The sequence below is a fragment of the Mirounga angustirostris genome, unplaced genomic scaffold, assembly GCF_029215605.1.
Source record: "Mirounga angustirostris isolate CCGP_5_RB_7025 unplaced genomic scaffold, mMirAng1.0.hap1 SCAF_15, whole genome shotgun sequence".
Lineage (NCBI taxonomy): Eukaryota > Metazoa > Chordata > Mammalia > Carnivora > Phocidae > Mirounga > Mirounga angustirostris.
In genome coordinates, this window is record NW_026991723.1 from 24,680,404 (window position 1) to 24,700,895 (window position 20,492).

At 42.4% G+C, this 20,492-nt stretch overlaps 1 protein-coding gene and 1 pseudogene across 3 annotated transcripts in view; one reads left to right on the plus strand and one right to left on the minus strand.

The window, feature by feature from the left end:
* The window catches only part of FRMD3 (FERM domain containing 3), a 301,850-nt gene that overhangs the window by 195,507 nt on the left and 85,851 nt on the right, over window positions 1-20,492 (minus strand). The window lies entirely within an intron of this gene.
* On the plus strand, window positions 11,772-13,438 carry LOC123849592 (L-lactate dehydrogenase A chain-like; annotated as a pseudogene).

Below are 20,492 nucleotides of genomic sequence, written 5' to 3' on the forward strand. Positions count from 1 at the left end.
ACATAGGGACAGCACCTTCCTCTCAGTCACAATAACCCAGGAGGTTGGAAGGTGCTGACTTCTGCCGAAGGAGCTATCTAGAGCAGCTATTCAGGTCACACACTCCTTAGGCTTGTGTGATACCAATTCAGAACAGTATCACCCTGAAGTGCTTACTGTACATCTTTAATGGCAGGCTTGTTTTTCTCCCCATATTTGATTCATTCAATACTCATCATTCAACACCTGTTTTACAGGTATCTATTAGGTATAGGCAATAAACTTGATTTTTCTGCCAGATAAAATAAAAGTGTTGATTAATGTTAGTATAAATTGACTCTTCAACTTCGGCACATATACATATGCCCTACTCAGTGCCTTTATGCCTTTTAAAAAGATGAGTCTAAGAAAAAAAATTGGCAAAAAGTGTGAATAGAGGGGTGCCTGGGTGGCTCAGTCGTTAAGCGTCTGCCTTCGGCTCAGGTCATGATCCCAGGGTCCTGGGATCGAGCCCCGCATCGGGCTCCCTGCTCGGCGGGAAGCCTGCTTCTCCCTCTCCCACTCCCCCTGCTTGTGTTCCCTCTCTCGCTGTGTCTCTCTCTGTCAAATAAATAAATAAAATCTTAAAAAAAAAAAAAGTATAAATAGGCATTTTACAGAAGAGAAAACTCATAAAGTCAGCAAACATGTGAAAAGATGTTCAACTGATCAGTAATCAGGGAAATACTAATTAAGAAACAAGATACCATTTCTTAGCCATGGGAAAGTCAAACATTTTAAAGTTTTACATTTCCAAGGGTTGGTGGGATTCAGAGCAACCAGAAACTCTCATACATTGCTGGCAGGGCTGTAAAAGAGCACAACACTTTAGAAAATGATTTGGTGTCCACAATAGCCAAACTATGGAAAGAGCCAAGATGTCCATTGACAGATGAATGGATAAAGAAGGTGTGGTATATATACACAATGGAATATTATGCAGCCATCAAAAGAAATGAAATCTTGCCATTTGCAACGATGTGGATGGAACTGGAGGGTATTATGCTGAGTGAAATAAGTCAATCAGAGAAAGACATGTATCATATGACCTCACTGATATGAGGAATTCTTAATCTCAGGAAACAAACAGAGGGTTGCTGGAGTGGTGGGGGGTGGGAGGGATGGGGTTGCTGGGTGATATATATTGGGGAGGGTATGTGCTATCGTGAGTGCTGTGAATTGTGTGGGAGTGTTGAATCACAGATCTGTACCTCTGAAACAAATAATACATTATATGTTAAAAAAAAAAGAAGAAGAAGATAGCAGGAAGGGAAAAATGAAGGGGAGAAATCGGATGGGGAGACAAACCATGAGAGACTATGGACTCTGAGAAACAAACTGAGGGTTCTAGAGGGGAGCGGGGTGGGGGGATGGGTTAGCCTGGTGAGGGCACATACTGAGTGGAGCACTGGGTGTTACAGGCAAACAATGAATCATGGAACACTACATCAAAAACTAATGATGTAATGTATGGTGATTAACATAACATATTAAAAAAAGGAGAAAAAAAAAGTTATTTCCCACCAAAAAAAAACAAAAACAAAAACTAATGATGTATGGTGATTAACATAACGTAATAAAATAATAAATAAATAAATAAATAAAATAGAAAATGAGTTGGCATTACCTAGCAGAGGTGAAGGTGGGCACCACGAGAAAGCCTAGAAAGAATCTAGCACATGTGCACCAGGAGATATGTATAAGAATGTTTACAGAAGCATAGTTTGTAATAGAACAAAACTGGAAACAATTCAAATATCCATCAACAAGAGAATGGAAAAATAAGTTCATATACACATACAAACACACACATCACGTTTATTATATTTGTCCGATATTTTTCATAAATAAAAATCTTTAGTCCTCAGTTCATTTAGTGACTTATTATTGTTTCCACTATTTATTAAGACAAGTACTAGATGTTTTTCACATATTTCTAATTATTATAAAAACACTGTAAGGTATGATTACCTTACAGTTGGAAAAAATAAAAGGACTCCTTTAGCCTAACATCACACCACTGGGAAAAGCTACAGCTCAGTTTGTTCCCCAAACTCCAAAACTGAAGTTTTCTCTCTCCATATTTTTTTCCAGAAAAATCTCAACCACAACAGTATGTGTTAAACCCATTATCTTGATAATGATATAAGCACAATAACAAATTAATCCCTGCAATGTTGCTCTTGATATGTAGCCCTATTCCTCACTGAAACTAAAAATAAAAAAACAAAAATGAAAAAATTCATGTGCCAGCAACTAAAAATAGTGTGGTCTCCTTGAAAGGAAAAAAAAATGAAAACTAAAGTCAAGTCTACTTAATCTAGGCTGCATTTATTCATGTTGAATTATCTATAATTCAGGAGAATTAACATGAATGATACACAGAAAATGTTCAGATAAAAAGAAAATCAACAGATAATACTTCTCTTCAGAGTAATTCATAATTGGCCATCAGCTTCCAGAGCTCCCTTCAAATCTGTAGCTCTCTTTCTGTGATGTCCCACCATTTCTCAGGGCTAAGGCACCCTGTCCGTAGAGAGCTTCCTCTCAAGGTCCTGTCACCGTGAAGATCTCTCTTGACCCCATCAATGCCCCTGCTTTTCAACTCAGCCCCATCAACTATTTATCCCAACTCCAGCTTTTGTCTTTACTATTTCCCACTCCCTTTGATCCTTCCCCTCTGGTGACAAACATGCTCCCCATGACATCCTCAGATGCACCCTTTCTTTTGCTCTGATATGCACTCACCACTGAGCTCTCCCTCACTCCCTTTACCACCCACCTTCTTGGATGAGCCAGCCTGGGCCAAAATCCCACTTCCAGTCTCTAATTACTTCTCCCCATTTCCTCACCTACAATGCTGGACAATCACATCTCTTCCTGGGCCCTCATGAGGCTTCAGTGAGAACATGTGTATGATGCCAGGTACCAAGTGGGAGCTCATCAGTCCTCCACTTCTTGAAATTCTTTTCTCTCTTGGATTCCACTGAGCTCCCTATTCTTTTCACTGGATCTGGGTCTTTGTCTCTTACCTCTGTCTGTCAGTAGCTTAGGGAACTCACCAGTCCCCTAGATCCAACCATGACCTCTAAGCAGAGAAGCAGATGATGCTCAAGCTCTATATCCGGACTTGATGTCTCATTTGTAAATCAACAGATCCCAAACCAAACTCACCACCCCTGATCTTCCAGAACCCCGCTACTTACCAACTGCTTCTCCTGGACACCATTTGCCAGTTTCTTAGACTTGAGACTTTGCAACCACCATGAACTCGTCTGTTTTCCCATCACTTACTAAATCCAGTCTTATTCTGTACAACCATAATGCTTTCATCAAGCTCTTCCTTATCATAATAAAATTACTTTACCCCTACTCTTGGCCTCAACAACTCCACTTGAAATTTCAAGAGCATCTTGCCTAACCAATCTCTCCACTCCTCTATCTCATCCCTCCTCCTTATCCTACAAACCAGTGCAAAGAGATCTTCCTAAAGTACAGCCCTATTTCTGCCACTATCCCCTCCTTCTGCAGTCCACTGCATCTGCCAAAGATCTAACTGACTAATGCTCAAAGTTAAAAGAGTAATTAGAGACTGACACACAATGAGTCTCTTCACATATCTGTTCAAGTTGTTCAAATTACAAACTTATGACCATGACAAAAAAATTATTTTTACTTTTACAAACTCACTTGATTATTTTTAAAAATTCTGTCTTTGCACACCAAGGAGTCAGGAAATATTTGTCTGCTATCTCCTTTAAAATTTAAAGCCAGTAGCAATCATACCAAAAAAAGAAATGAAATGCATCCAAATTGGTAAAGAAGTATGGCTGTCACTACTTGCATATGATATGACAATATATATAGAAAACCCTAAAGATTTCACTAAAAAAAAACTATTAGAACTAATAAATGACTTCAGTAAAGTTGTGGACACAAAATTAATACACAGAAATCTGTTGCATTTCTATACACTAATAATTAAGTCACAGAAAAAGAAATTAAGCAAACAATCCCAATTACAATTGCAACAATAAATAAATAAATAAATAAATAAATAAATAAATAAATAAAATACCTAGCAATAAACCTTACCAAGGAAGAGAAAGACCTGTATACTAGAAACTGTAAAGCAGAGATGAAAAAAATTAAAGATGACACAAACAAATGAAAAAATACTCCATACTCATGGATTGGAATAACCAATATTGTTAAAATGTCCATACTACCCAAAGCAACCTACAGATTCAAGGCAACCCCTATCAAAATACCAATAGGATTTTTCACAGGACTAGAATAATACTAAAATTTGTATAGAACCACAAAAGACCTTGAATAGCCAAAGCAATCTTGAAAAAGAAGAACAAAACTGAAGGTACCACAATCCTAGATTTCAAGATATACTACAAAGCTGTAGTAATCAAAAAAGTATGGTACTGGCATGAAAACAGAGACATAGATCAATAGAACAGAATAGAGAGCCCAGAAATATACCCACATTTATATGGTCAACTAATCTTCAACAAAAAAACACAAGAATATACAAATAGGGAAAAGGCAGTCTTTTGAACAAATGATGCCGGAAAAACTGGAGAGCTATATGCAAAAGAGTGAAACTAGAACACTTGTTTACACCACACACAAAAATAAACTCAAATGGTTTAAGACCTAAATGTGAGACCTGAAACCATAAAACTCCTAAAAGAAAACACAGAGAGTAATTTCTTTGACATTAGCCATAGCAACATTTTTCTAAATAGAGCTCCTCAGGCAAGGAAAACAAAAACAAAAATAAACTACTATGACTTCACCAAGATAAAAAGCTTTTACACCTCAAAGAAAACCATCAACAAAAGGAAAAGGCAACCTATTGAATGGAAGAAGATATTTGCAAATGATATACCTGAGTAGGGGTTAATATCCAAAATATAACACACACACACACACACACACAAAAAATCCAATTAAATGAATAGACATTTTTCCAAAGAAGACATACAGATGGCCAACAGACACATGAAAAGATGCTCAACATCACTCAGCATCATGGAAATGCAGATCAAAACCACAATGAGGTATCAGCTCACACCTATTACAATGGCTGGAATCAAAAAGACAAGAAACAACAGGTGTTGGCAAGAATATGGAGAAAAAGGAACCCTTGTGCACAGTTGGTGGGAATGCAAACTGAGGCAGCCACTGTGGAAGACAGTATAGAGGTTCCTCAAAAAGTTAAAAATTGAACTACCTTATGATCCAGTAATCCCACTAGTAGGTATTTAGCCAAAGAAAACAAAAACACTAATTCAAAAAATATATGCACCCCATGTTTATAGCAAACACTATATATATAATGGAATATTACTTGCCATAAAAAAGAATGAGATCTTGCCATTTACAACAACATGGATGGACCAAGAGGGTATAACGCTAAGTGAAATAAGTCAGACATAGAAAGACAAATATCATATGATTTCACTTATATGTGGAATCTAAAAAGCAAAACAAAGAACCAAAAAGTAGACTCAAATATAGAGAACAAACTGGTGGTTGCCAGAGGGGAGATGGGTGAGGAGCTAGGTGAAATAGATAAAGAAAATCAAAAGGTACAAATTTCCAGTTAAAAAATAAATAAGTTACGGAGATGAAGAGCACAGCATAGAGAAGATAGTCAATAAAAAATAACATTGTAGGTGCCCCTGGGTGGCTCAGTGTTAAGCGTCTGCCTTCGGCTCAGGTCATGGTCCCAGGGTCCTGGGATCAAGCCCCACATCGGGCTCCCTGCTCGGCGGGAAGCCTGCTTCTCCCTCCCCCACTCCCCCTGCTTGTGTTCCCTCTCTCGCTGTGTCTCTCTCTCTCAAATAAATAAATAAAATCTTAAAAAAAAAAAATAACATTGTATGGTGACAGTGACTATACTTACCACAGTAAGCACTGAGTAATATACAGAATTGCTGAATCAATATGTTGTACACTTGAAACTCATATAACATTGTATGTTAATTATACTTCAATTTAAAATTTTTAAGTTTCTTTTTTTAAAGATTTTATTTATTTATTTGACAGAGAGAGACAGAGCGAGAGAGGGAACACAAGCAGGCAGAGTGAGAGAGGGAGAAGCAGGCTTCCCACTGAGCAGGGAGCCCGATGCAGGGCTCGATCCCAGGACCCTGGGATCATGACCTCAGCCGAAGGCAGATGCTTAATGACTGAGCCACCCAGGCGCCTCTAAAATTTTTTAAAATAAAGTTTGAAGTCAGAGTTAGCACACTGGTGCCCCAGTATCCACATCTTTGATGTCTAAAAGTTAATATTCAAAAATTAGAAGACTTCCCCTAAAATCTGAAAAGCTGGCCTCCCTTGAAAACTCACTTGATCAGGTAACACTCGCTCAGCACTGAGCTGATGACAAGAATGGCAATGAGCTGGAGGAGAATCAGACACGGCTGCCCCATTGGCCAGGGCACCCCCTCCACTCGAATTAGTTCACTGAGATCACTACCTAGGAATTTGAACAATGTGGTTTTATTGTCATTTATATAAAATGCCATTAGAGCCCCTCCACCCTGACAAGTATGCCCAGCAAGTTCAGGATCAGCATGTCCTTGTAGATGGGATCCATGGGCTCTTCATGAACTCATTTAAGAAGCATGTGTGCATTTGTCCCTTGTTGGGACTGTGGGAGAGCAGGGTGCTTTATGTCATCAGCCACTTTAGATGTTCTACTTGCCTCATCCAACAAGACCTCCAGCCATAAATGATTGTGACACTGGCATAATCTATTTCTTGTTTTGTAACATGAAACTCACACCATGTGTGCTTCCAAGTGTTTATTATTCCCCTGTGAATAATTTATTCGAGTACATTTCCAGGATTATGAATTAGGATGACTTGTTCTGCTCTCCAACATCATCGTTTCTTCAAAATCCTAGAATGAACTTAATTAAATTCCAAAGCTTGAGTTTATCTTAATTTGCTTTCAATCCTTTCCTTCCTGATTCTATTCTTCCTTTCTCTTCTATTTTTAACTTTTCACTTTGTATTTCACAGGTTATCATCTTAAACAGCTTTGTGGTTTAGGGACGTGTGTGTGTGTTTTAACACGGAGGCTAAACATTTGACATCTCTGCTATTTTTGTTCTAAGGAGTATCACCTTTTGCTGAACCTATAAAGGTGTCAAAAGTGTCGCTTGCCTTGGCCTTCCCTTTTCTCTGATTTGTTGATTCTAAAGCCCATTTTCATCTCCGCCATCTCGCCACTCCCTTATTATCTTGGCTTTCCCAGTTTTGTGCCTGCATTTCGCATTATTTCTCCATAATCTCACCCCATGACCTGGCCTGAGTTCTAATCGGAAGTTTCCACTTGCCTTTCAGGAATGAGCTCTTATCAAAAGAAAACCACTGAGTCATAAACACGCTTGCTTGCCAGCTGCTAGCCCAGCGTTCTGAAGGGAGAAGACACTCGGTTAATGTGGGGCTCTGCCAGATTCCAAGAAGCCCTGCGACTCTTCAGAGAGAGCCCGTGGCAGCTCTAGGCACCCAGCAACCCACGTATTTATTACCTGCACCTTTCCCCCGGCTCTCTGCCCAGCTGGGTGGGATGGTGCCTCACACGCAGCAGGGTGGGAGTCAAAACACTGCATTTCACGAGTCTTCCCCATGCTTGCACCCTCTGGATGCCTCGCCTCCTCCCAGGACGACGATCCCTTCAGAAGCCCGGCCACTTCCTCCATAGACTGCTTCTACAGCTCAGGCCTTGCCACTCGGCCGGGGGCAGTATCTGCCTGCATCATTGTGCTTCCCTGCATCCAGGAATCCAGGAATCCGCTCCCGGGAGAAGAGCGGAGCTCCCTGCCAGATGGCAAGCAGCCACCACGCTTGCCCAATGGCCCCGGAGGAATGTGACCGAGCGCCCTGCGTGTGGCTGCCCCCCCCCCCCCACGGCCTGGCCAGCCCACGCTCCCCAACAGCCCACCCACATTCCAGCATCTTCGGTATGAATCACGATGAACACCACCACCGCACTGCAGAAAACGCCACTCACAGCGCTGGGTCCTCTGGAACTTTCGGAGCTGTCCGAGCCCAGCAGGTTAAACTTTTTAAAACAAAGGCCAGGGATCACAGACCCAAAACCTGCTGAAATATCTGGTTGCAAGTACAATATAAAAGGGATAGAAGTGCACATGCAATGTAAGTTCAAGCGCAATATGAAAGCACTTGGAATCATTTTCGTTCTTAAAATGTTTCTTCATAGGAAAAAAAAAAACTAAGGATGGTGAGAAGGCCAATGAGAGCTTGTTTGGTGTATTATATTAACAAAGGACGTGGGTGGAAGTGACCTTGAATCACATCATGAAATTGTTTGTTCAGCAATAATGGTGGAAGCAGGAGGTTGGAAGAGACCGTAAGATAAGAAGAGGAATTAGGCCTTCTCCCAGAACTGTGCCTTGTCCCTTTCTTGTCTTCCTTACGGCAACACTCTTTAAAGGGCAGGAGTACAAAAGGCACCATCTCGCTCAGCTCTGCAAATTCCCTTTCCCACCTCTTCTCAAGAACGGCAGGGGGCACAGTTTGAGGCTCCTGGACAGAAGGGAGATGGAACACTTCATAAACTTCTTTCCTCATGGCCACAGGCTTAGCAATTTGCTTTCACAAATATCGGATACCCCCCAAACTAAAAAAGGAACACCACTCCTGGCTAGGGTGTTACGTGCCTTGATTACTGGACCCTTGGCCACCTGAGTCTCAGGTGGAGTTCAAGGTCACTTTTACGATGTCGAACAACTGGTCTCCAAAGGCCAGAAAAAAAGGAATTTGACCGCTGTCCCAGGCAATGATGTTAGACACAAAGGGACTTCAGTTCCCATCTTGGCCCTGGCCCTGCCTGGCTGTGTCACCTGGGACAAGCCACTTGGCTCTCTGAGCCTCAGTTTCCTCAACTGTGAATTGAGGCAAATGTCCCCCAGTAACTGAGATGGTGCACAGGAAGCACTTGGCACCCTACCTGGCACACGGCAGGAGTCCAATAAACCGCAACTCAACCCTCCATTCATGCTTAACGGGCTGTGCAGCAGTGGGGTTTCTGGATCATTAAGTCACTTTAACAAGTTTTAAAAAGCAAACTAGTTCATACCAAAGCAGACACAAGCCATGTTTATGAACAATTCTCTCCCAAGGTCTTAGACTTAAAGCTCAGGGACTCGTATGGTTTCCAATGTAGAACAAGGGGTGGGGGTTAGGAGGTAAAGTGTTGCACCAGGATCAGTAATTTATGACCTTTCCTTTAAAAAGGAAACTATACTTAAGATGCTAAACATCTGAGGGGCACCTGGGTGGCTCAGTCAGTTAAGCGTCTACCTTTGGCTCAGGTCATAATCCCGGTGTCCTGCGATTGAGCCCCACGTCCAGCTCCCTGCTCAATGGGGAGTCTGCCCCCCCCTCCTGTAAATGCATGCTCTCTCTCTCTCTCTCTCTCAAATAAAAAAATAAAATCTTAAAAAATATGCTAGGGCGCCTGGGTGGCTCAGTTGGTTAAGCGACTGCTTTCGGCTCAGGTCATGATCCTGGAGTCCCTGGATCGAGTGCCGCATCGGGCTCCCTGCTCGGCAGGGAGCCTGCTTCTCCCTCTGACCTTCCCCCCTCTCATGTGCTCTCTCTCTCTCATTCTCTCTGTCTCAAATAAATAAATAAAATCTTAAAAAAAAAAAATATGCTAACATCTGAATCCCTATGTAGTGTTCCTCATTCAGAGCTTCAGTCCTGTAGAAATTGGATCACACCAGTGACTGTTTTTTTCTCTCTGTGTGGATGTATTTATAGACTATGACCATATCATCACATACATCATGTACATAAGTGAACATACACACCCGCACACGTGAATGACAGTAAAGACTGGAATACACACTCGAGGTATAAACGTGCTTGGCTCTCAGGACATGACATGAGCATTACACACAGACTTCCATTTTATTTCTTCTCAGTCAACGTGTGCCCAGGGGCCTACTGAACTCAAATATCCAGGCACGTGCAGGAAATCCTCTTGTCCAGCCTAGTTTGGAAAAGAGAATTTCTTATGAAATCAAGTATCCTACTTAAGAGAAAGTTGGTGCCTCTCAAAAGTGGGTCTAAAGCCACAGCAACCCAGGCGAGTGGGGAATGCTCATGGCTCCCGATCAAAAAGCTCTCCCTGAATGCCAGGCCTCACTGGTGAGTCACCCTGGATAACGAAACCCTTCCCTAAACCATAAACACCCTCTGAAAGACTGTCTTTTAGGCATTTACTCCTTGGTATGAATGAGTTTAACTGAAATCTTTTGCCTTAACAAGAAGTCAAGATGATTTCAATGAAACAATGTTTCATTTGTTTTGTTTTTATTCGGGACAACGGTGGAGGGGTGAAGCAGAAGTAATACAACATTGATTTCAGTGGTTCTCAAATTATGAGAATTGTCTGGTGGGTGGGGGTTGTTTAAAATGGCGATTCCCTCACCCAACCCCAGATTCCAATTTAGTAAACTGGAGGTCAAAGCCATGAATCTACATATTTTTAACAACCCCCTGCCCCAATGACCCTAGTATGGTCCTCAGACCACAATATGGAGAAACTGGACCAGGCGAACCACCCCGAAATCCCTAGAACCTAGAACCCAGCTTGAAATAAAAGTTAAATCCCCACAAACTAGTTATTAGGGAAAGAGCACACTGCACATGCATATGTCCGGGGATTCCTGGAGCACCAATGCTTTCCTGGCAGCCCCACACCACACCGACTCCTTTTACTCATAGTCCCATTTCTGAGAGACGGGTATTGAAGTCTCCAGCCATAATTCATCTATTTCTCCTTGAAGTTGTTTTTTTTTTAATTTTCAGGAATAGAGGGGGAGGGAGAGGGAGAGAATCTCCAGCTGACACCACACTGAGCACAGAGCCCAATGCGGGGCTCGATTTCATGACCCTGAAATCATGACCTGAGCCAAAATCAAGAGCCACACACTTAACCGACTGAGCCACCCAGGTGTCCCTCTCCTTGTGGTTTTATCAGCTTTGGCTCATGTAGTCTGATGCTCTAGTTGGTGCATACATGCTGAGGATTGTTAAATCTTCTTAGAGCAAGTGACCTCTTTATCATGTAATGCCACTGTCTATCTCTATCTCTGTTTCCTTGCTTCGAAGTCAGCTCTGTCTGCAATTAATATAGCTACTCCCACTTTTTTTTTTTTTTTAGTAGTGTGGGCATGGTCCATCCTTCTCCATTCATTTACTTTTAATCCAAGTATGTCTTTATATGTATCTTGTGGACAATACAGAGTTGGGTCTTGTTTTCTGACTCATGGCTCCTAGCCTCACTCTAGCTCCAGCTTACCCTACCCCTATTCCCAGAAATCCCTTTTCTAAGGTTTGATCTTGGACCCTGACTTTGCAGCATCTTCCACAAGATGTTCCTACCAAAAGAAAGAAATGACCATGGAAATCCATTAAAACCGTTTGTTGTTCTATCACACTGGGGGGCAAATCATAGCTCCTGAAACATAATTAGATCAAGTAACTGACCCAGGCATTACAAAGGACTCAAAGGGCTTCATGACATTTAGCTTTCAACTAAATAAGAATCTAGCATGTCTGAATTAATCACACATTTTTCTTTGATGAAGTCTAAATTAATAAGATTTATTGTATGTGTGTCTGTGTTGTGTGCCTGCTCATGCCTAAGATATAAACCCATTAGCAAAGAAAACCTTGCTTCCAGAGGCAATCAAGAAATAACCTGGGAGCCGCTGCCGCCAAGTCCGGATCCAGCCTCGCGCGCCGCTGATGCCCGCCCGCCCGACGTGCCCTCCCGATTCCTTTTGGTTCTAAGTCCAAAATGGCAACTCTCGAAGATCAGCTGATTCAGAATCTTCTTAAGGAAGAACATACCCCCCAGAATAAGATTACAGTTGTTGGGGTTGGTGCTGTTGGCATGGCTTGTGCTATCCCAGTATCTTAATGAAGGACCTAGCAGATGAACTTGCTCTTGTTGATGTCTTGGAAGACAGACTGAAGGGAGAGATGATGGATCTCCAGCACGGCAGCCTTTTCCTTAGAACACCAAAAACTGTCTCTGGCAAAGATTATAATGTGACTGCAAACTCCAAGCTGGTTATTATCACAGCTGGGGCATGTCAGCAAGAGGGAGAAAGCCGTCTTAATTTGGTCCAGCGTAACGTGAACATCTTTAAGTTCATCATTCCTAATATTGTAAAATACAGCCCAAACTGCAAGTTGCTTGTCGTTTCCAATCCAGTGGATATCTTGACCTATGTGGCTTGGAAGATAAGTGGCTTTCCCAAAAACCGTATTATTGGAAGTGGTTGCAATCTGGATTCAGCCCGGTTCCGTTACCTACTGGGGGAAAGACTGGGAGTTCACTCATTACGCTGTCACGGGTGGGTCCTTGGGGAGCACGGAGACTCCAGTGTGCCTGTATGGAGTGGAGTGAACGTTGCTGGCGTCTCTCTAAAGAATCTGCACCCTGACTTAGGCACTGATGCAGATAAGGAACAGTGGAAAGAGGTTCACAAACAGGTGGTTGACAGTGCCTGTGAGGTGATCAGACTGAAAGGCTACACTTCCTGGGCCATTGGACTGTCTGTGGCAGATCTGGCCAAGAGTATAATGAAGAATCTTAGGCGGGTGCATCCAATTTCCACCATGATTAAGGGTCTCTATGGAATTAAAGATGATGTCTTCCTTAGTGTCCCTTGCATCTTGGGACAGAATGGAATTTCAGACGTTGTGAAGGTGACTCTGACTCCTGAGGAGGAGGCCCGTTTGAAGAAGAGTGCAGATACACTTTGGGGGATCCAAAAGGAGCTGCAGTTTTAAAGTTTTCTAATGTACCACTTCACTGTCTAGACTACAGCAGGATTTTAGTTGGAGGTTGTGTATATTGTCCTTATTATCTGATCTGTTACTCAAGTAATATTAAAATGGCCTAAGAAAAAACGTCAGTTTCCTAAAGCTCCAAATAGCAGTGGTTCACCAAACCCTGCAGCTGTATCCTGATGCTGATGATACCTGGCTTTGTAGCCCTAAAGGGGTTAACGTAAGTTAGCCCCACCGTCTCAGAGGCACCACGGCCAGAGCTGCAGCTGCTCTTCACACCAGATGTGTGTTTACTGTGTGTTCTGTCACTTCGGGTTCCTTCCCCCAACACCCGACATGCCTAGTCCATCTTTTCCAGTCAGTCATGTCCTGGGATCCAATGTATAAATTCAATATTGCGTGTATTGTGCATAACTGTTCTAAAGGATCTTACTTTGTGTACCATGTATGTCAGAATATAGTGTACATGGCCATATAATGTAAAAAGACAATGCAACCAACTAAGTGTCATACCAACTAAAATACCAAATAAATTTTGAACAGTGACTCTCAATTTATTATATTAAAAAAAAAAAAGAAAGAATCTGAAAGTTTTCAATTCAAGGATTAAAAAAAAAATGTTGCTTATAAACTTAAAGATATGGGCGCCTGGGTGGCTCAGTTGGTTAAGCATCTGCTTTTGGCTCAGGTCATGATCCCTGGGCCCTGGGATATTGAGTCCCGCATCGGGCTCCTTGCTCAGTGGGGAGTCTGCTTCTCCGTCTCCCTCTATCCCTACCCCTGCTCGTGCACTCCCTCTTGCTCTAATAAATAAAATAGTTTTTAAAAAATAAATAAACTTAAAGATATAATAGTCATTTCCTTTACTGAAGCCAGTTACTTCATAAGATTTGTTTAAAACTCTGTTCTGGGCCTAGATAAAAACACAGTTTTGTTTCTAAATCATACCTTCCCCAAAATAATTGTGCCATACATTTTTACCCTAAGACAGAAGTTTTCCAATCTGGACTAAGGGGGTAAAAACAACAACAACAACAAGAGAGCTGGACAGGAAAAGAATATATTTTTTTAAGATTTTATTTATTTATTTGACACAGAGAGAGGGAACACAAGCAGGGGGAGCAGGAGAGGGAGAAGCAGGCTTCCCGCCAAGCAGGGAGCCCGATGCGGGGCTCGATCCCAGGACCCTAGGATCATGACCTGAGCCGAAGGCAGACGCTTAACGACTGAGCCACCCAGGCACCCCGGACAGGAAAAGAATATTGATCCTTATGGTTTTCCTAGGAGCCATTGTCCTGAAATCAGTCACAATATACACAGTGGGAAGAAAGAGAAAACGGAGACAACATTTAGGCCATAGATACCGATAAAAAAGCTAACCATTTATAATACATGTCAAACAAGAAATCAGAAGACCGTCCAATGGTCCCATTGGTACTGTCAAGAAAAATTATCTGAAATTTGGAAATAGGGCATAATGATGACTAGGTCCCCTTTCCAAGTCATATAGAACATTGTCTGACAAAGCCTCGTAAAAGTACCTGATGCTTTACAGAGGATACCTTGGCTTGACTTAATATTTATCACTCCTTAGGGGCCAGACTCTGTGAAGTTAGACGTTAGCTCATGGAAGAGGGACAAACTGCAAACGATTTCTGACCCATTTTTTTGTCCCAGGAGCCAAAGATTGTGATTTTGTCACCTTATATAACATTGCATATCTCAGTCGTGCCTCAGCAGATCTTATTTCGGGATTTGGTTTAATTGACTATGTACACTTAAGTCTCCATACTCTTGCTTGAATCAACTTTGCCATCCTGTTAGTTGTTGCATTAATGAGTTAAATGCTCATTTAACATGCTCAGTGTATGTTTGTATAAGAATCATAACACCAATTTATTAAAAATTATACATCAAGACTTTCCTTACCATTTGATCCACCCATCCTCCTGTCCTGGAAACAAAAGCCTGCTCTACTCTTCTCACTGAAGCCTGAGCTTCAAAATTATTTCCGAAATCTGAGGAAGCCTGGGAAGGCTCCATCTGGCTCACACAGTGGTCTCTGGTCAATCGCCACCCACTGAGGTCACCGTACTCCTCCTCCAGTCAACACCAAATGGCTCTTTCCACAGACCTTCCATCCGCTACCCAGGCTAACTAAGGCTCAGCATTTAACCAAGGGGCACAGATCTGGGTCTTCCATGGAAGCAGAACAATATGCAGAGAAGAAAGACAAGACTCACTTGCATCTATTTCTTTTTTGCTCCAGGGCTCTTAGCTCCTATCAGACTTACCATTTTGAAAGAAGGTGCATGTCATTGGAAGTGACAGCCCAAGGCTACATGAATGAAGCAGGGGTGTCCTCAAGAGCACAAAAGGCAGTGTGGAATAAAAGGAAGCCAGAGAAGAAAGAATGAGGGCATGCGAGGGCACATGTGGGAAACACACTTCGTTTTGAAGACTGGGGCCCCACTCTCAGCCTTGCCTCCCCCACACTGGCTGTTCTGGTGCTATAAACGGACTCCTAGGGAGGCTGCAAGTGCCAGCGCAAGGCTAAAAATTTCTGCTAAATTACTATTAAGCATACCAGGAAAAGATCTGACTCAAGGAAACACCTTACTGGATTCCCCTACCCCCAAAAAAGAAAATGTACCTTCCAAAGCAAGCCACAAAGTATGGGGTGGCTAAGTACATACGGCATTACCCCCAAAGGGACAAAAACCTAGGAATTCCATTTTTTAAACTACTGAAATAAACCCTTTCCAGCTATCTGGGGGAAATCATGATTGGTATTTACAGAAGAAGTCCTAAAATTGGTTCTTGAACACGGGTGCTTAGGAGGGGGCACAGATAGTTTCCCTCTATCCAGTGTATATGTCTCAGCAAAGAGTGAGTTTTCTCCACACAGAGCGTGAATTAGGCCACACCATCCCATCAAGGGCAAGATGTAGAAACAGGCTTCCTCACCCTGTGCACTGCGTGTGTCGCAAGTTCAGAGGCTGTTGGGGATTGCTCCTGCCTCTAGGCCGTGCCTTGGTGTAGCCTTCCTCGCCAACAAGGAAGAGCTGCAAAAGGCCACTGCCCAGAGGAAGAAAACACTTCTGGATAAAGGGAGGAGATGCCTGCAGACTCCAACCCACGTGTGTGAGCTGCATCTCAGACACATGTGAACTTGCTTTAAAAGGCATCTGTGAATGAGTACTGCTTCTTTCTGGCCCCTGGCCTGGGTCACGTCAAGGAGAGCACTTCACCTGTACTCTAATTCTGCAATCCAATGCATGCCCAAGGAAATGTTTTGACAAAATTGTCACTTAGATAAATAAAACACAAAGCTTCCCTTGTAAATGTAAACTAGAGCACGTCGGTGTGACAGGCATGCAGTGGTCCCTAGATCCCAATGACCAAGGAGAGTATTTGTCCAGTTTCTGACTGCCCCCAAACACCCCCATTTCTTCTCTAGTGACCTCAAGACTCTCCACGTCCCTGCAAACAGGATGCGGTGGACCCGCTCTCAGCTGGACCACTCTCACAGGGCCGTCAGCAATCGTCACACCCAGCCCCCCAGGGCAATTTTCAATAATCATAGGCCATACAAAAATGGATCACAGGAGGAGGATTAACTGGCAACATTATTACCCACGGGAAATGTCCAGTTGGGGAAAAAGGTGAAAGTCTAAGCTATCAAAGGCAGTATAACATGGAGGGAAGTGTGTAAATTTTAGTATCAGACACACAGGGTTTCAATTGCAACCCTATGTGCCCGGGGGCAATTCACTTTACCTCTCTCTGATAATATTTTCTCACCTACCAAATGGAAACAGGAACCTGTGCCTTGCAGAATTATATGTGATGATCTATGTGAGGCACCTGGAGGTGTGGTGGTCATTAGGGCAGCGCCCATGTATCCTGATATTCCATTCTTTCCAGGCACGTGGCAGAATTGTACTTTTCCTCTCCATTTGAAGTCGGTCTTGGCCATGTGTCCTGCATTGGTCAATGAAGCTTAAGGAGCCAGGGGGGGATTCACTCCATTCATCATTCCCCCTTTCCCACTACTATGGTGGTCACAGAAGCATGCAAGATGAAACCTCTGTCGTTCTGGGTCACTATGTGACTGTGGTGGGCAGAAACCCGCTGCAGACCCACATAGTGCATTATAGCATGAACAAGAAATGTCATATTAAGCGACTGAGATATGGGAGTGCTTTTGTTACTGCAGCATGACCTATCCCATCCTGACTAAGAGAATAAGTACTCAATGAATTCTAGCAGTTGTGATTCTGTTTTTATTATTTCAAAATGCCACCTTTGAAAGGGAGGTGGGAATGCCTAAAAAAAAAAACCAAAGATTTGGACTGAACTGAATAGACCGATCCCAAGGCAGTTCACCAGGCAAGGACCCTGATACATTCATTGTTTAGACTTAAAAGGAGAAAAAATAAATAATGCCAGTTCCTGTATCTGAGCTATGCTTCCATGAATTAAGGATTTAAAAGGTCACTTTGAGCAGAGTAGGATAAATACACAAAAGAATTTCTGCAGATTAAAAGCTCTAGAGTGCTGGGCCCCAGCCAGAATAATCATAATCCAAGAATTGAAGTCAAAAGCCCTGGAAAATAACTCTTAAGTATTTCCAGCCTTTAAAACTCTTCAATGGACCAGATAACATCTGTTTCCTAATCTAGTGTAAAAAAAAGCTTCATTGCTAAATAGTAGTAAGCACCCCTAAGCATGAAATTCATTGCCATTTTCTAGGCAAAACAAACACATACATTAATCCTTCTCCCTTGTTATCTGCAGATGCCATCAGCTAGAGATGCCCCCACAGAAGGGGAGCTTTACACCCAAACAACAAACAGAATGCTTCACTTTCCCGGAAGTTGCCAGAAAAGGCCCATATGAACTCCCAAGCACTGGCACCCAACCCCTACGGACGTTTAATATGGAAGAAATGAAATATGCGGGACTACTGATTGAATAAATATAATCCTTTTTCTTAGCCATTGACCTAGTGCAATATAAAGAATGTGAGCTCCAAAGTACCACAGCCTGGAGTTCAGGTCCTGTATTTACCACTTACTAGCTGTGTAATCTTAGGCATATCCCCCTCTCTGAGACTCAGTTGACTCATATTTAGAATTACAGTACATATAGTTACCCTTTGTGAGGGCCTGCTGGATGTGGGTGTAAGTGCTTCGTGTGCATGACATCTTTATACAATGACCATATGAAGGGTTTATATGGATCTCACAGATGAGAAAAATGAGGCTCTAAACTAGCAGGAAGTAAAGCCAGATGCAAATTTGGATCCAAATGGCCCCTAAGCCTGAGCTCTTATCCCTGAGAACCCTGACTCTGTAAGCCTACCTCCCGGAGTAACAGAAATCACAGCGTGTAAGGTAAATCCCCAGCACTATCCCTATCCCAAGTCAACACTCAGCCAGTGTTCCTTTCCCCCGTCTCTTTCCCCCTCTCTATCCCTCCCATTTTATCCACCAACAACTCTTTACCTTGCCATCTTTATTCCCAATGGTGTATCTGGAATATCCCTTTGGAACCTCAAATCTTCAGTAGTTCATACTAATCTTCTCATTAATCTATGAAGATATGCTATCAATATAAAAATATATATGGCTTTAGATGTATATATAAAGAGATATAAATACAGGAAAAAATGGAAGGAAACGTTAACCGATTATCTCTGAGTAGTGGAATCACAAATGACTTTTCGTAACTCTAAGTTTTTTTGTATTGTGTCTAATGAGAGCGCATTTCTTTGGTAAGCAAGAAACAATATTTTTCAAAGTCATGGAAGGAGATTACTGGGCTCCTTTTAATTTTTTTGACATTAGCCTTTATCATTTCCAAAATAAACAAGGGTATTTCCGTCACTAAAAATATATTTCTTTGTTTTTGCTTACTTTAAAAAAATGTTCAAATGCTGCAATTAATGCAAAGGAAAAAAATCTAGTCTGCACTTAGAGCTGATTAGCCTGATGTTCCTTCCACTTTGTGAACAGGTTGCGGTAACCACAGTGGACTGGGGACACCAAGATTTACCAGCGGGAGGTGTGGAGACGCACTGGCATGGCCATGGCTGGGGTTCGACCTCCACCAGAAGGCCAGGATCTTCCAAGCTCCCCCCGACAAGCCAATGATCTTCCCCTGCCCCTGACCAAAGTGACCATGTTTACACATAAAATCAAGCTTAGGTCTGGTTTAGCCTCCATGTCACCAATACAGACACTCGGGGCTGCCAGACTGCCTTGGAACATTCAAGACAAGAGTAAGATACAGCCTGTCCTCCTCAAATCTTCCCAGGCACAATAGGAAGCATTATGGGCTATCTTTAGTATTTCCTTCAAAAATTATGCATCCTTCTGCTCTACGGAAGTCAGTCCTCAGTGCCCCAAACCAAAGTCAATACAGCCATAGAAAGCTGTATATTTAGGCTACATTGACCGAAAGTGGCAGGCTACCATTACACCGGGTTCGGGAAGTTGCATGCCAAGAAACAAGAGGTAGAAACCTGCTTCTGATTTCACCATAAGATGTTAAGGCCACTGTTGACTACGTCTGCTATTGTCTACATAGCCCCCAGGTGGAGTTAAGCCCTGAGAAATCTTTACCTTCGTGACTTCTGCAACACGGATCCCTTCCACCATCTGGCAGTAACCAATGAATTTTTGCTTTCATGGCTAGACTGCATTCCCTTTTCCAAGCTGCCTTCCAGGAAGCTCAGAGTCAAATGCATACCCTCCCCACCCCCACAACTGTGTAAATCATAAAGCTTACAAAATAGCATTCAGCTTCCTCCCATGATCTTGACATTCCACTGAGTTTACATTTATCCTGATTCTTACTTTGTATTCTTTCTTAATGTTTTAATACTTTATTCTAGTATCCCTTGTTAGCCAACTCAACTCCTATATAAAAAAACATGGGATATAAATTAACCAGACACTGCTGGCCGGCATCAGCCATGTCAAAGGGGTCCCATCTGAAGGGCATGCTGCGAAGAGCACCAGAAGGGGACTCTCCTCTCCCCATCAAAGTCTCATCTCAAATGTATACGAGTTCACCCTTTGAAATCCATTCACTTAGCAAAACTACTTTCTTCTGCTCTTGGGAGAGAAAGCAAATATACTTGGAAAGGATGCCTCACTGTTTATCCTTGCAGAGAACTTTATGCTGACCCTGTCTAATCATACAGAGCTCTGCACAGGTGTGGATTGAGGAAAAGAGGAAATGTAAGGAGAAGGATAATTGAGTTTGATGAAAGATTTAGGAAATGTTTGGAGATCAGGAATATTTACACAGTGGGGAAATTGCTTTTCTGGGACAAGCAAACTGATGGGCTACAGGGCTTTTTGATAACCAGAGAGGGGGTGGGAAGGAGCTAAGACTCCTTTACCTACTTCATAATTTGGAACAAACATCCAAACTCAAGCCTAACAGCCTGTGGTGAAGGGCTTGATACTTGTAGTAAACAACCCTCAGCATTTCAGAGTTCACAAGGGGCGCTTTACAGATATTATCACATTTAATCTTCAAAATGACTCTAGGGGCTTCCATTATTCTCCTTATTAGTAAGCAGGAGAACCATG